The sequence below is a fragment of the Otolemur garnettii genome, unplaced genomic scaffold (genome assembly GCF_000181295.1).
Source record: "Otolemur garnettii isolate 467f Iridium unplaced genomic scaffold, OtoGar3 scaffold00024, whole genome shotgun sequence".
NCBI classification, from domain to species: domain Eukaryota; kingdom Metazoa; phylum Chordata; class Mammalia; order Primates; family Galagidae; genus Otolemur; species Otolemur garnettii.
The window spans coordinates 4,829,454-4,842,427 of record NW_003852419.1 but is presented as its reverse complement, the minus strand read 5'-3'; the positions used below and the strand labels follow the sequence as shown (position 1 = coordinate 4,842,427).

The 12,974-nt window shown below is 42.2% G+C and overlaps 1 long non-coding RNA gene across 1 annotated transcript; it reads left to right on the top strand.

The window, feature by feature from the left end:
* Positions 1-2,508: 2,508 nt before the first annotated feature.
* LOC111724578 lies at positions 2,509-7,513 on the top strand. The gene is made up of 3 exons (XR_002772852.1): positions 2,509-2,670; positions 7,013-7,154; positions 7,440-7,513. It is a non-coding gene; the product is annotated as an uncharacterized LOC111724578 (long non-coding RNA).
* Positions 7,514-12,974: the final 5,461 nt, after the last annotated feature.

Sequence of the window (12,974 nt, the reverse complement as noted above, 5' to 3'; positions counted from 1 at the left end):
CTGCAAGGAATCTGGAAGACGGTTTGTATATATTGAATGGCAGGTTAAGGGAGGCAGTGCAGTGTCTTGAGGTCAAATTTTGGTTTAAAGCTGGTCTCTGAAGGAGAGGAGGGCTTGCCCCATCCTTTTCTGGCAGGACCAACTGTTCAGGACCAGTATTCTAAAAGGGGGGTCTAGAGAGGAGGTTAAGGAGTTACAGGAGGGCCAACCAGGAGAGCTGAATTTGGTCCCAGCTTTGACACTGATTAGCAGTGTTGCCTTGAGCATGTCACTTCAATCTCTGGGCTTCAGTTTCCCCATCTATAAATATTTATCTCACAGGGTCTCTGAGTTCTGGATGCTCTAGGAGAAGCTCTGGGAATGTCAGAGCACTCCAAGTGGAGAACTAATGTCAGATGAATCATGCAGTGGTGACTTCATTGGTGAAGTGACCTCATTCTTTTGGCCCATAGAGATGCCAAAACTGACTGCCAGGAATACTTAGAGCTCTGGAGCTGACCCCATGTGGTGTGTATGTGGGGTGGGTGTGGGTGTGGGTGATCTGGGTTGACCCCTTGTTGGCCTATGAGTGCATTAACTGAACGCACCAAACAGCCTTCAACAGAAGCCTCACTTTCCCATGGGTGAAGAAGATAATGCCCCAGATGCTCAAGTTTCAGGGGTTTGAGAGACAGGAAGCAACTTTGTTTCTCAGTGTCTCAAAGGCTGTCTGCTTGCTTCTCTCATTTTGTTTTAACTGCAAATGTTGAAAGAGACAGGTCTATGTAAAAATAGCGAAATTTCTACTTAGCTTTACTCCTACTCCCCTTCATTGATTCCACCCATATTTCAATAATAAGCATTTATTGCGCTCTATTAGATGCCAGGCTTTAAATTCCTAGGCAGGGGGTGGATAAAGAGCTGGAAAGCCATGGTCAGTGAAAGGGAAGCGGGCAGGAACTGATGAGCAAAGAAACTGATGAGCAAACAGGTAAATACTCTAGAACACGGGTTCTCAACCTTCCTAATGCTGTGACCCTTTAATACAGTTCCTCATATTGTGGTGACCCAAAAGGCATTAGGAAGGTTGAGAACCACTGCTCTAGACCATGAGCAACTCTGTGCTAGAGAATAAAGAACTGGCTTCTGGAAGTGCAGAGGATAGTTAGTAAGAGCTCTGGGTGTGCTGAGGGGGGATTTGCAGCTGTGTCATTGGTCTGGAGCTTAAGAAGCTAATAGGAGTGAGGTAAGTATGCCTGGGAAAAGCCAAGAGCCCTTCACCAAGCAAGAAGAAACAGGACACAACTTTCTGGGAATGGTGAGCCACCTAAGGTGGACAAAGTGTGCAGGATTAGTGGTGCAGGGGAGCTGGCATATATTTAGTTGGGACCCATAAAATGCAGAAGTCTATGGCTTTTTTTTCCTTTTATTAAGTCATATGCACATAGATCATGAATATATTTATGCATCTGTGGGGGACCATGTGTTGATTTTTATATAATTCGGAGTGCTTAAGTCAAACTAATTAATATAGCTTTTGCCTCATTTACTTTATTATCATGTTAATACATTTATGTTCTATACTTGATAGATTTGACTTGTACCCAGTCTGTGGCTTCTTAAAGTGAAATGAAGAAGAATGTAGGGCCCTGCCCTGGTTGGGCAGTCTGTGCACCAAGCAAAGGCAAGTTCCGCAGCTGGGGTGGGGGCGGGGCACTGAGCAAGAAATCTGGCCCAGACACTACAAGGGCACGGGCCCCAGCTCAAGGCTGTGTTCATTTCCAAGAAAGGGCATTTTTTTTTCTTACCATATGACATCTGTCTGTCAAATCCTGTGTCAGTGGGTGCATTTGCCCAGAGAGGGGAGCCATTTTCTACTTAGCAAATGTAGATGACAGCACTATCTAGGCAAGAAGAGGCTCTGGGAGTGAGGCAGTGAAAAGGGAATTAACAAGAACTCCTAGAGCAGGCGTTCTCAAACTACGGCCCACGGGCCACATGCAACCCGCCTAGGACGTTTATCCAGTCTGCCGGGTGTTTTTGCCGCCGCTGCCTGTCCTGCTTAGCAACTGACTTGTCCCGGGGACTGCAGTCTGGCCCTCCAACGGTCTGAGGGACAGTGAACCGGCCCCCTGTTTAAAAATTTGAGGACCCCTGGCCTAGAGCATCAGCTGTTTACTGTAAATTATACTGTCCCCAGAACTGCCCTGGGTATTTGATGCCCACTGATAAAGGTCACCTTATTTCATCCCCAAAACAACCATGCAAGTTAAGATTTGTAGAGAATATCTGTTGGTTTGTCCGTCCAGAACAGCACCATTTGCTTAGGCTAAATATTCTTCCTGATTTAATCTATGATGTGGTTTAGATGAAAGCTGCTGATTTATACATCCTGCCCCTAACCTCTGTTGATTAGCCCTAGATGGGCACCTGATTCAAGATGGGACAATTAAAGCCCATTTCTAAGATGTTGGAATTTGGGATTCTCAGTAGGAGTTTCTCCTCTTTTACTAACTACAGGCGGCAACGTGAGCCATTCATATTTCAGCCATTCACGAAAACAGCCCATCCAAGACAATGAAGCTAAAGTGTGAAGAGAAGCAAATATGGAGAGTAACCACCCACCCATCTCCATGCCCCTGCCAAAGGAGGCAGAGAGGAAACCAACCATTTGTGAACTCTTCATTCCAGGTATCCCTGAGAGCCTCTTGCACCACTGGTCTTCACTTGGTCACTAGAGTTAAGAAATTTCCCTATTTATGCCTAGTGAGTAGGTGTTCATTTTCTGTCACTGGTCAGCACAGGAATCCTGGCTATTACAGTATTATCACTGTTGTTTAGATAGGTGATATGCAAAGAGATTAAGAAACTTGCCAAAGTCACGCAGCTGGTGAGTGGCAGAGCTAGGTTTCAAAATGCTCCATCTTCGAAGCTCATGCTATTTCCCATGTTCCCCATTGATGGGCTATCAAAAGTTTTTGAGTAGAAAAATGACAACTTCAGATCCACCCCCCTGGAAAAATTGTCTTCCATGAAACCAGTGCCAAAAAGGTGGGGTACTGATGGCTTAGTTCATCCCTACACCAATCATTGTGGCCACCAAAACATCAGGTGGCAGTTGTCCTGGGTTTGTGACAGGGGTTGGGACTATCCTCATTGGTCCTGTCAGCCCCACCTCACAGAGACTGGGGTTTCCCCGCTACCCAAATTCTTTGGCACAAGTGTGGGAAGGCAACCAGCAATACCCATCACGTCTGGGCTGTAGCTTACCAGTCAAAGTTCTAAGCCTTCCCTAGGCTACTCTGGAAATAAAAAATTTTAGGAGAGAAGTGAATGTCAGGGGGCCAGGGAGGTGAGAAGGATTCGAGTCAAATCCATAAGTTGTTCTAATTTTAGTCAATACAGGAGTCCATTCTCACTCTGAATCTCTAATTCTTGGCCTGTACTCTTCTCCTTCGATAAACCTTCTTCTTAGAAATAATTGATAAGGAAGTTAAATGGCTATCATTCCTTTAGTCTGGCTCTACCCTACTTTTCTGTTATTCTTTTTTCTGCTACACATGCCCAGAACCTTCAGACTGCAGCCTCTTCACCCCTGGGGCTCTGCTGCCCCCCAGACTCCACAGGGCCTTCCACACAGCATCATGCTATATGCCATTCCTATCCCTCTTTTCCTCCCTGCCACTAAAATCCCCATCTTCACCCTTTTCTCTTCGGGCTCAGGTGTAATACACATTGCACAATATTTTGAGCTAAGGGATTAATGGCTTAAACATTGCAGCAATTTCTTAAAGGTCACTGCCCCCTAATGATCAGGATGGGATGATAAATAAATCCAATCAGATTGGCTCACTGGGTTTTCATTTCCAGTTAGAATGTATCCAGATCCTTTTTTCCAGTTCACTGCATGCCACAAACTCAGAAGTATGCCCTAGCCTCTGAGAATTTTGGCTTAAGCACCCTTAATAATGTTTTGCTGTTTTCATTTCTAACTGTTTTCTGCTGCAACCTAAGGTCAGGAGACCAGTGATTGTGACTGATGGCATTGCCACCCATTGCTGAACTATAGGAAAGGGCACCTCATTAGAGTTGCTGGTTTGGAAGACTCATGATCTGGGAGTGGTCCCCTCCCATGAGATCCAGAGGTTGCTGCATTACAACTTTCTGTAAGGCAATTAGTGATTTTATTCTTTGCTTCTAGGACCAGCAGTGGCAGAAAACCATTCGAGACTCACTTATAGTTGTTCCTTCATAGTGGATGTTTTGGCCACTAACCGTCAGAACCACATTTTGAATTTGGAGAATTTGCTACTCTGTGAGTCTCTGTAGAAAGAGAAGAGTATCTCTCACAGAAGCTGGAAATTACAGACTAGTGCTTTTTTTGTCAGACTAAAGAGCTAGTGAAACTAGAGTTAAATATAGGGCCCATTCTCTCTGGGGTTGCAGCTTTAGTGGGGGGTACACAGTTTAGTTCCTGACACAGGAAGTGACACATCAGGGCAGGCAATGGCGGTGGTGTGGTATAATTGAGTTCCTGGTTCAGAAGTGACAGCCGTACACACGGGGTTTCTAGAATTTGGTGGCAGCAATGATACCAGAAGTGGTTTTCTCATGGGAACAGTTCCTGACCCATGCACTGGGCACTGTTCCTGTCTTGAGAAGTTCCTCTAGCTTTCACCGCCCCCCACCCCCAATCCTGTGAGCCACCCATGATCTTTTTAAGATTCCTTTTCTGTTTAATCAAGCTTGGACAGCTCCTGTTGATTGCAACCCAGCCTCCTGAGAAAGGATTGGAGAAGCACTTCACTATATTGAATGTGCTTCATGTGGGGAAAGTAGAAATTTTTACTTCTACCATATCCAGTAACTGCACTAGATTTGCCTTTCTAGTATGTAGGCACCTCAAAAATTGCACAAATCTCACAAATGTATGAGGTCACTTTTTTCAGCTATTGAACATCACATGCATAGAATTGTGATGCTTGAAAGAGAGCAAATGGGGCAAACCCTACTATCACCCTGCCTTTCTGCTGGAAGTACTTGCTGAATTGTAGCACAGTGAGGTAGAAACCAAGCATAGGGGTCTTGCTGAGTTGAGGACATAGTTGGGGAGACTTCAAGGCAGAGTATCAGAGAGGAGGGAGTATAGCAACAGAAATGTTTCTGGGATCCTTTTGGATCTGTTGCTGAATACCAGGTTTCATATGTAGGGTAAAACCTCACAATGCTAGGCAAAGAACTACTAGGGAGCTATGAGCTTATTGGTTCTCAAGGTTCACACAGATGTTTGAGTTTCAACCGACCAAGGTGAAGAGACCTCGTTGACTTCAGTGGAAGCCCCATAAGAGATAAATTAACCCTGGTGTAGAGGTTACTCTAGACATCCCCCAGCAAGCCTTAGACACAAGCCTCAAGCCCGGCATGGTGACTCACGCCTGCAATCCTACACTGTGGGAGACCCAGGCGAGTGGATTGCCTGAGCTCAGGAGTTTGAGACCAGCTTGAGCAAGAGTGGCAAGACCCATCTCTACTAAAAATAGAAAAACTAGCTGGGTGCCTACAGTCCCTGCTCTGGGGGAGGCTGTAGCAAGAGGATTGCTCAAACCCAAGAGTTTGAGGTTGCTGTGAGCTACAATGACACTACAGCATTCTACCCAGGGCAATAGAGTGAGACTCTGTCAAAAGAAAGAAAGAAGGAGAGAAAGAAAGAGAGAAGGGCTTAACTGCAACTTGGACTTTACCTAACAAACACAAACAATGTAAACTGATTGTATGTACCCTTATATTAATCTGAAAAATATATAAGAGCTAAAACCATAATATCTAAGAGAGAGAGAGAAAGAAAGAAACAAAGAAAGGAATCTCAAAAAGAACAAGTTGGCTTGGCGCCTGTGGCTCAAGTGGCTAAGACACCAGCCACATACACCTAAGGTGGCGGGTTTGAATCCAGCCCGGACTACCAAACAACAATGACGGCTGCAACCAAAAAATAGCTGGGCGTTGTGGCGGGAGGCTGAGGCAGGAGACTCGCTTGAGCCTAGGAGTTGGAGGTTGCTGTGAGCTGTGATGCCACAGCACTCTACCCAGGGGAACAGCTTGAGGCTCCGTCTCAAAAAAAAAAAAAAAAAAAAGAACAAGTCTATCCATCACTGCCAGCCCAAACAAATTTCATCATTTCTTAAAGGACAAGAATAAAATACAGACGTTTAACAACATAAAATTTAGCATGTTAAAATTACTAGACATTTGAATAAGTGGGGAAGTATAACCCTAAATCAGGAGAAAAATCAGTCAATAGAAACAAACCCAAACAGGATAGAGGTAATGGAATTAGCAGGCAAGGACTTAAAAGGAATTTAAAATATTCACAAAGATTTAAAGAAAACATGAACATGGTAAGGAGGAAAATGGAAGATATAAAAAAAGAACCAAATATAACTCCTAGAGCTAAAAATGCAGCACCTAAAACAAACAACCCATGAGCACACTGGACATTGTAAAAAGACATATCTGTGATGTTGAAGACATAGCAATAAAAATTGCCCATACTAAAGGAAAGAAAGAAAAAAAAAACAGAAACAGAGCCTCAATCACCTGTAGACATCAAAGGATTTAACATACACATGTTAAATGTATGTAGTTGGAGTCTCAGAAAAGAACTGACCATAATGATTTGAAGACATAATGGCCAAAAATCTTCTAAGTTTAGTGAAAACTGTAGGCATGCAGATCCAAGAAGTTCAACAAACTCAAAGCAGGATAAACACAAAATTAACCATAGCAAGCAGGGTGCTCAAAACCAGTAATGAATAGAAAAAATTACAAGTGGAAAAGCAAAAAAGACACACTCTATACAGGGGACCAAAGATAGAAATAATTACAGACTTCTTCAGAAACAATACAAATGAGAACTTAATGGATTAGCATGGAAAGTGATGAATAAAAAAAGGGAAAGCATTGTCAACCTAGAATTCTACATTCAGCAAAAAAATCTTTCACTATTGAAGGTAAAATAAATGTTTTTTTTTTTCAGACAAAAAAAGACTTAAAGAGCTTTTTTAAACCAGAATATCAGCACTACAAGAAATATTAAAGGATATTCTTGAGGCAGAAGGAACCCAATACCAAATGGAAGCTTGGATCTATAGAAGTGAAGACCACCAGAAATAGGAAATGTAAGGGTAAACATTTCTCATTTTCAAATTTTCTTTAAAAAATAATGGACCATCTAAAGCAATATCTTGCATGGTTTATAACATATGTGGAATAAAATCTATAACAATAATAACACAAGGGAAAAACAGAAATATATAATATCCTTACATATCTTGTAAAATCCTTACGTTATGCATTAACTGGTATAGTATTAAGTGAGGTCTTAGTCCATTCCTGCTGTTATAGAATAGTACTTTAGACTTTGTCATTTATAAATAAAAGAAATGCATTTCTCATAATTCTAGAGACTGGAAAGTCCAAGATCAAGATGTTGGCTGATGAGAGCTCTCTTTCTAACTCCAAGAAGATGCCTTGCTGCTTCATCCTCCAGAGGGGAAGAAACAAGTGTTATGTCTTCACATGGTGAAAGGGAGAAAAAAAAAAGATGGAAACACTCTCTTGAGCCCTTTTATAAGAGTACTAACCATCCTTGAGGTCTCTGCCCTCCCAAGTCACCTTCCAAAGTTCCTACCTCTTATTGCTATCACCTTGGGGTTAACATGAATTTTGAAGGGATACACACACTCAAACTATAGCAAAGGTAGGCTAGGAAAAATTAATGACACGTATTGTAATACCTATAAATAGAAAGAAACCCCAAAGATATAGCCAATAAGCCAATAGTAAACATAAAATGAAATACAAAAAAAAAAAAAAAAGGCAGAGGTAGCCAAGACCATTTATTCAATGGGGAAAGAGTAGTCTCCCCAATAAATCATGCTAAGACAACTAGATATCCACATGCAGAAGAATAAATTTGGATTCTACCTCACAACATACATGAAAAATAACTCAAAGTGTATCAACAACATAAATATAAGAGCTGAGGACATTTGCACTCAAGTATTTATAGCAGCTCAGTTCACAAAGATATGAAAACAACCCAGGTTCCCACACACCCACAAATGGATTAATAAACTGTGGTGTATGTATACCATGGAATAGTATCCAGCCATAAAGAAAGATGGAGCATGTAGTTATTCATCGGCTAGTTTCATATTAATATTGAGTACATTGGATGCTTGCTTTTCCATTCTTGTGATACTTAGAAATATGTTAAAAGATAATGAAATATATAACATCCTTACATATCTTGTGAAATCCTTACATTATGCATTAAGTGGTATAGTATTAAGTGAGGTCTTAGTCTATTCCTGCTGTTATAGAAGAGTACTCTAGCCCAGTTCAATATTAATATGAATAACTACATACTCACATGAGAGAAAAACACATTTAAATTCAAGAAGGGAGTGGGGGAGAAAAAAGGGAGTATGGTAAGCTGTCACCTATCAGGTACAACATAGGGGTATATGGCACACCTCCTGGGTGAAGGGCTTAACTGCAACTTGGACTTTACCTAACAAACACAAACAATGTAAACTGTATGTACCCTTATATTAATCTGAAAAATATATAAGCGCTAAAACTATAGTATCTTAGGAGACAACATAGGGATAAATCTTCATGATCTTGATTTTGAAATATGTAGTTTCTTAGATAAGACATCAAAGGCATAAGTAACAAAAATAAAAGACAAAACTGGGCTTCATCAAAATGAAAAATACACACTTCTGCATCAAAGGACATCATCAGGAAAGCAAAAAAGCAACATACTGAAAGGGAGAAAATACTTATAAATCATATATCTGATAAGGGTCTAAAATTTAGAATATGTTAAAAATAAAGCTTTAACTATTCAACAATAAAAAGACAAATACCTCAATTTTTTAAATGAGCAAAGAAGTTGAATAGACTTTTCTCTAAACACAATATACAAATAAGAAACGAGCATATGAAGAGATGTTCATCATCCTTAGTCATTAGGTAAATGCAAATAAAAACTATAATGAGATAACACTTTACTCTCACAAGGATGACAATAACTAGCGGTGGGGGAAGGACAATAATGAATGTTAGTGAAACTGGAACTTTCAGCCTCTGTGGACAACAGTCTGAAAAGCTTAATCATAGGATTACTATATGACCTAACAATTCAATGTTAGGTATGTATTCAAAAGAATTGAAAACAGAGACTCAAACAAATACATGTGCATACTATGTTCATGGAAACACTACTCACCCAAATATTCATCAGCAGATAAGTGGATGAACCAATTGTGATGTTTTCATACAATGAAATATTATTCAACCATAAAAAGTAATGAAGTACTGATACATGTTACAATGTGGACAAACCTTGAAAATACTATGCTAAATGAAAGCAGCCAGACACAAAAGGTCACATGTGGTATGTTTCCATTTAGACAAAATATCCAGAACAAGTAAATCCATAGAGATAGAATACAGATTGCTGGTTGCTATGGGCTGGGGATAGCAAGGTAGGAGGGAAAATGGGGAGCAACTGCTTTAATGAGGATTCCTTTGGGGGTGGTAAAAATGTTTTGAAACTAAATAGAGGTGGTGGTTATATAATATTGAGTGTACTGAATGCCACTGAATTATTCACTTTAACATGTTTAATTTGATGTTATTGTGAAATCACCTCAATTTTCAAAAACACACATCACCAACCAAAAAAAAAACTTTCAGGCAAAGTGACTCACACCTGTAATCCTAGCACCGTAGGAGGCTAAAGTAGGAGGATTGCTTTAGGTCAGGAGTTCCAGACCAGCCTGAGCAGGAGTGAGACTCCTTCTCTACTAAAAGAAAAAATTAGCTAGGTATAGTAGCACACATCTGTAGTCCCAGCTACTCAGGAGGATGAGGCAAGAGGATCACTTGAACACAGGAGTTTGAGATTGCTGTGAGCTAAGCAGAAGCTGTGGTATTCTAGTCCAGGCAACAGAAAAAAGGAAAAAAAATTAGAAAGAAAGAAGAATAAAGAACAACTGGGACAAATAGAAAATAAATAGCAGGATGATAGACTTAAACCCAACCATATTGATATTAATAATTATATCATATAAAATAATATCTAGAGAGGGTAGTGGGCCAGTGGCCCTATTCTCCAGGAAAAGGGAGGGGGATGATAACTTTTGTGTTTGAGGACTTATAGGACAAGCTGTTTGGCCTCTGAATGAATGCTGGGGAAGGAGGAAGAAGATGATTATGGGTTCCTAAGAGGTGGTGGTCTGACCTACTCTGAGATAGTAGCAGCATCGGGGGCATGAATGCCCTATTTACCATCACATTCCAACCCAGGGCACAGACTTGAACCTCCTCTCAGCTTTTGTTCAGCCCAGTGCTCCTCTCCTGAAACCACCCTCATCTTTCATACACTCTAGGGAGCCAGGGGATCCTGTACCAGGAAGGGGACAGGGTTCTGGATGTAGGCAGAGATGTCTCTGCATGCCAGAGATGTGTGCAGCTGAGCAGCTATAGAGCTATGGCCTGAATGGAGCATTCTTGAGACCTTCAGGTAAAGGTGGGAATTTCCAGATGCTCGCCTTCAACCCCTTTGCAACAGTTTAGCCCAACATGTTATGAAAATGCTGAAATAATTTTATGCTGATTGCTAAACACTCCCTGCTCTGAACTCCTTGAGTGCCCCAATCACTTTCCCTGGTTCCTGGTCTGACCCCCTGACTTGCTATCGAAAGGGTTAATGTCTGGCTGATCAGAAGGCAATCAGGACCCTGTTCTGACTGAGGCAGTTTTGGGGTGCAGATTAGGAAAGTGGGAGCCTTCTCAGACTTCTGAGTAGAATAGACATAACTAGAGGACTCCAGGCAAATTCATTTAAATAACGTACGGTTAATAAGTTTCTCCTGAGGTCTGTATTCCAGCAATGTGGGCAGGACAGGAGAAGGTGTCCCTCTGGGGCAGGACACTGTACCACCTTCACATTCATCATCTTCACATCCCTCTCTCCTGCCACTCAAAGCGGGGGGCAAATCCCTAAGACTGTTGATAGTCTGTAAGGGAGACACTTTCCTCACCACCCGTCCATTCATCCATGGGTCCAACAAACCAGTATTATTAAGCTATGGTTATGTACTTGACTCTGTGAGAAGTGTTAAGATGAGCACAGAGAGGCTCAGAAATGGTCCCCTTCACAAGGCATGGTGAGGGTACAGTCCATTTGCCAACTCAAGCCTTCTCTGTGTCAGGGATTGATCTGTGTCTCACAATAGAGGTAAGGCCAGCCAGGATTCATCTTGGTGAGAATTATGTCAGTATCAAAGCAGTGTTTGGTGTCTGAATGTGTCACTTGAGGCTGAGGACTAGCAGGCATTGCTCCTGTGGGTTCCTCAGCAGAGTAATTGCACTCCCTCTTGGGGCTGTCCCTCCACACAGCTAATATAGGTTGGAGGCTCAGGCAGGCAGTGCCCTCTAAAAGTCTATGTCCCGGGGCTCCTCTGTGACCACAAACCTACCCTCAGCACCCACTACAGGCTTCCTGGGGTTGTGACTTCCAGCCCAGACCAGCCTCCTCACAGGGGCTCAAGGAGCTGGTTCTAGGTAGGGCAAAATATGAGACTCCAAGAACCTGTGGTCAGGGAGGTGACGCTTTGTGAATGACAACATCTAACACTGCACCTAGCACGTTGCCAAGCTGTTCGTGCCTTCTGTGATTTGACCTCCTTTGCTCCACCTTGAGGGTGACAGGACTCCTCATTAACATACTGATTTTGCAGATGCAGTTTTGTGTCTCTGTCCAGGAGAATTCAGGCAAATAGTGAGCACGTACCCGGATTGCCTCGCCTTTGAGTGACATCAGTACTGGGGTCTGAGCCTGTGATGTCAAGTCCAGGGCGCTTCTTGTGACACAAAGCTGCTGCCCACGGGACATCTGAGCTGGTCCCTGCTCTCAGGAAGGGGAAGAAAGGAGTCTTGCCTCAGAAGAAACAAACCAGAACATAACAAGTATTGCAGGGATGTGGAAAAAAATGGAACCCTTGTGCATTGCTGGTGAAATTGCAAAACAGCGTAGTTGTTGTGGAAAACAGCATGGAGGTTCCTCAAAACACGGAACACAGAACTGCCACAGGCTCCAGCAATTCCACTTCTGGCTGTATAGCCCCAGAATGGCAAGCAGGGACTAGCACAGATACTTGAACGTTCATATTCATAGCAACGTTACTCACAGTAGCCAAGGGGTAGCAGCAGCCTACATGTCTATGGAGACTGTCTACAGATAGACGAATACACAAAGTTTGGTGTATATATTTACCCTGAAAAAGGAAGAAAAGTCGGAGACATGCTACAACATGGTAACTTTGAAGATGTCATGGTAAGTGGAATAAGGCGATCAAAAAAGGGTAAATATTATATGACTTTACTTACAAGGTGCCTAGAGTAGTCAAATTCACAGAGAAAGAAAGAGTGGTGGTCGCCAGCACCTGTGAGGAGCTGTGCAGTTAGTATTTCATGAGCACAAAGTTTTAGTTTGGGAAAAGAAAAGTTCTGGAGATGGATGGTGATGACGGTTGTTAAAACCATGTGAATGTTCTTAAATGCCACGGAAGTATGCACTTAAAAATGATTAAATGACAAAATTTGTCGTGTATATTTTACCACAATAAAACAAATAGAAAAAAGAGAAGAGTTTGCTTTCATTTATTGTTTGTTTTTGAGACAAGGTCTTGCTCTATATCCTGGGCTGGAGTACAGTGATGTCATCATAGCTGACTGTGACCTCAGACGTAAGAGCTCAAGCTATCCTCCCGCCTCAATCTCCCCCACGGGTGGGATTACAGGTGTGCACCACCATGCCCAGCTGATTTTTCTATTTTTAATAGAGATGGGGTCTTGCACTTGCTCAGGCTGGTCTCAAACGCCTGAGCTCAGGCAATCCTCTTGCCTTGGCCTCCCAAAGT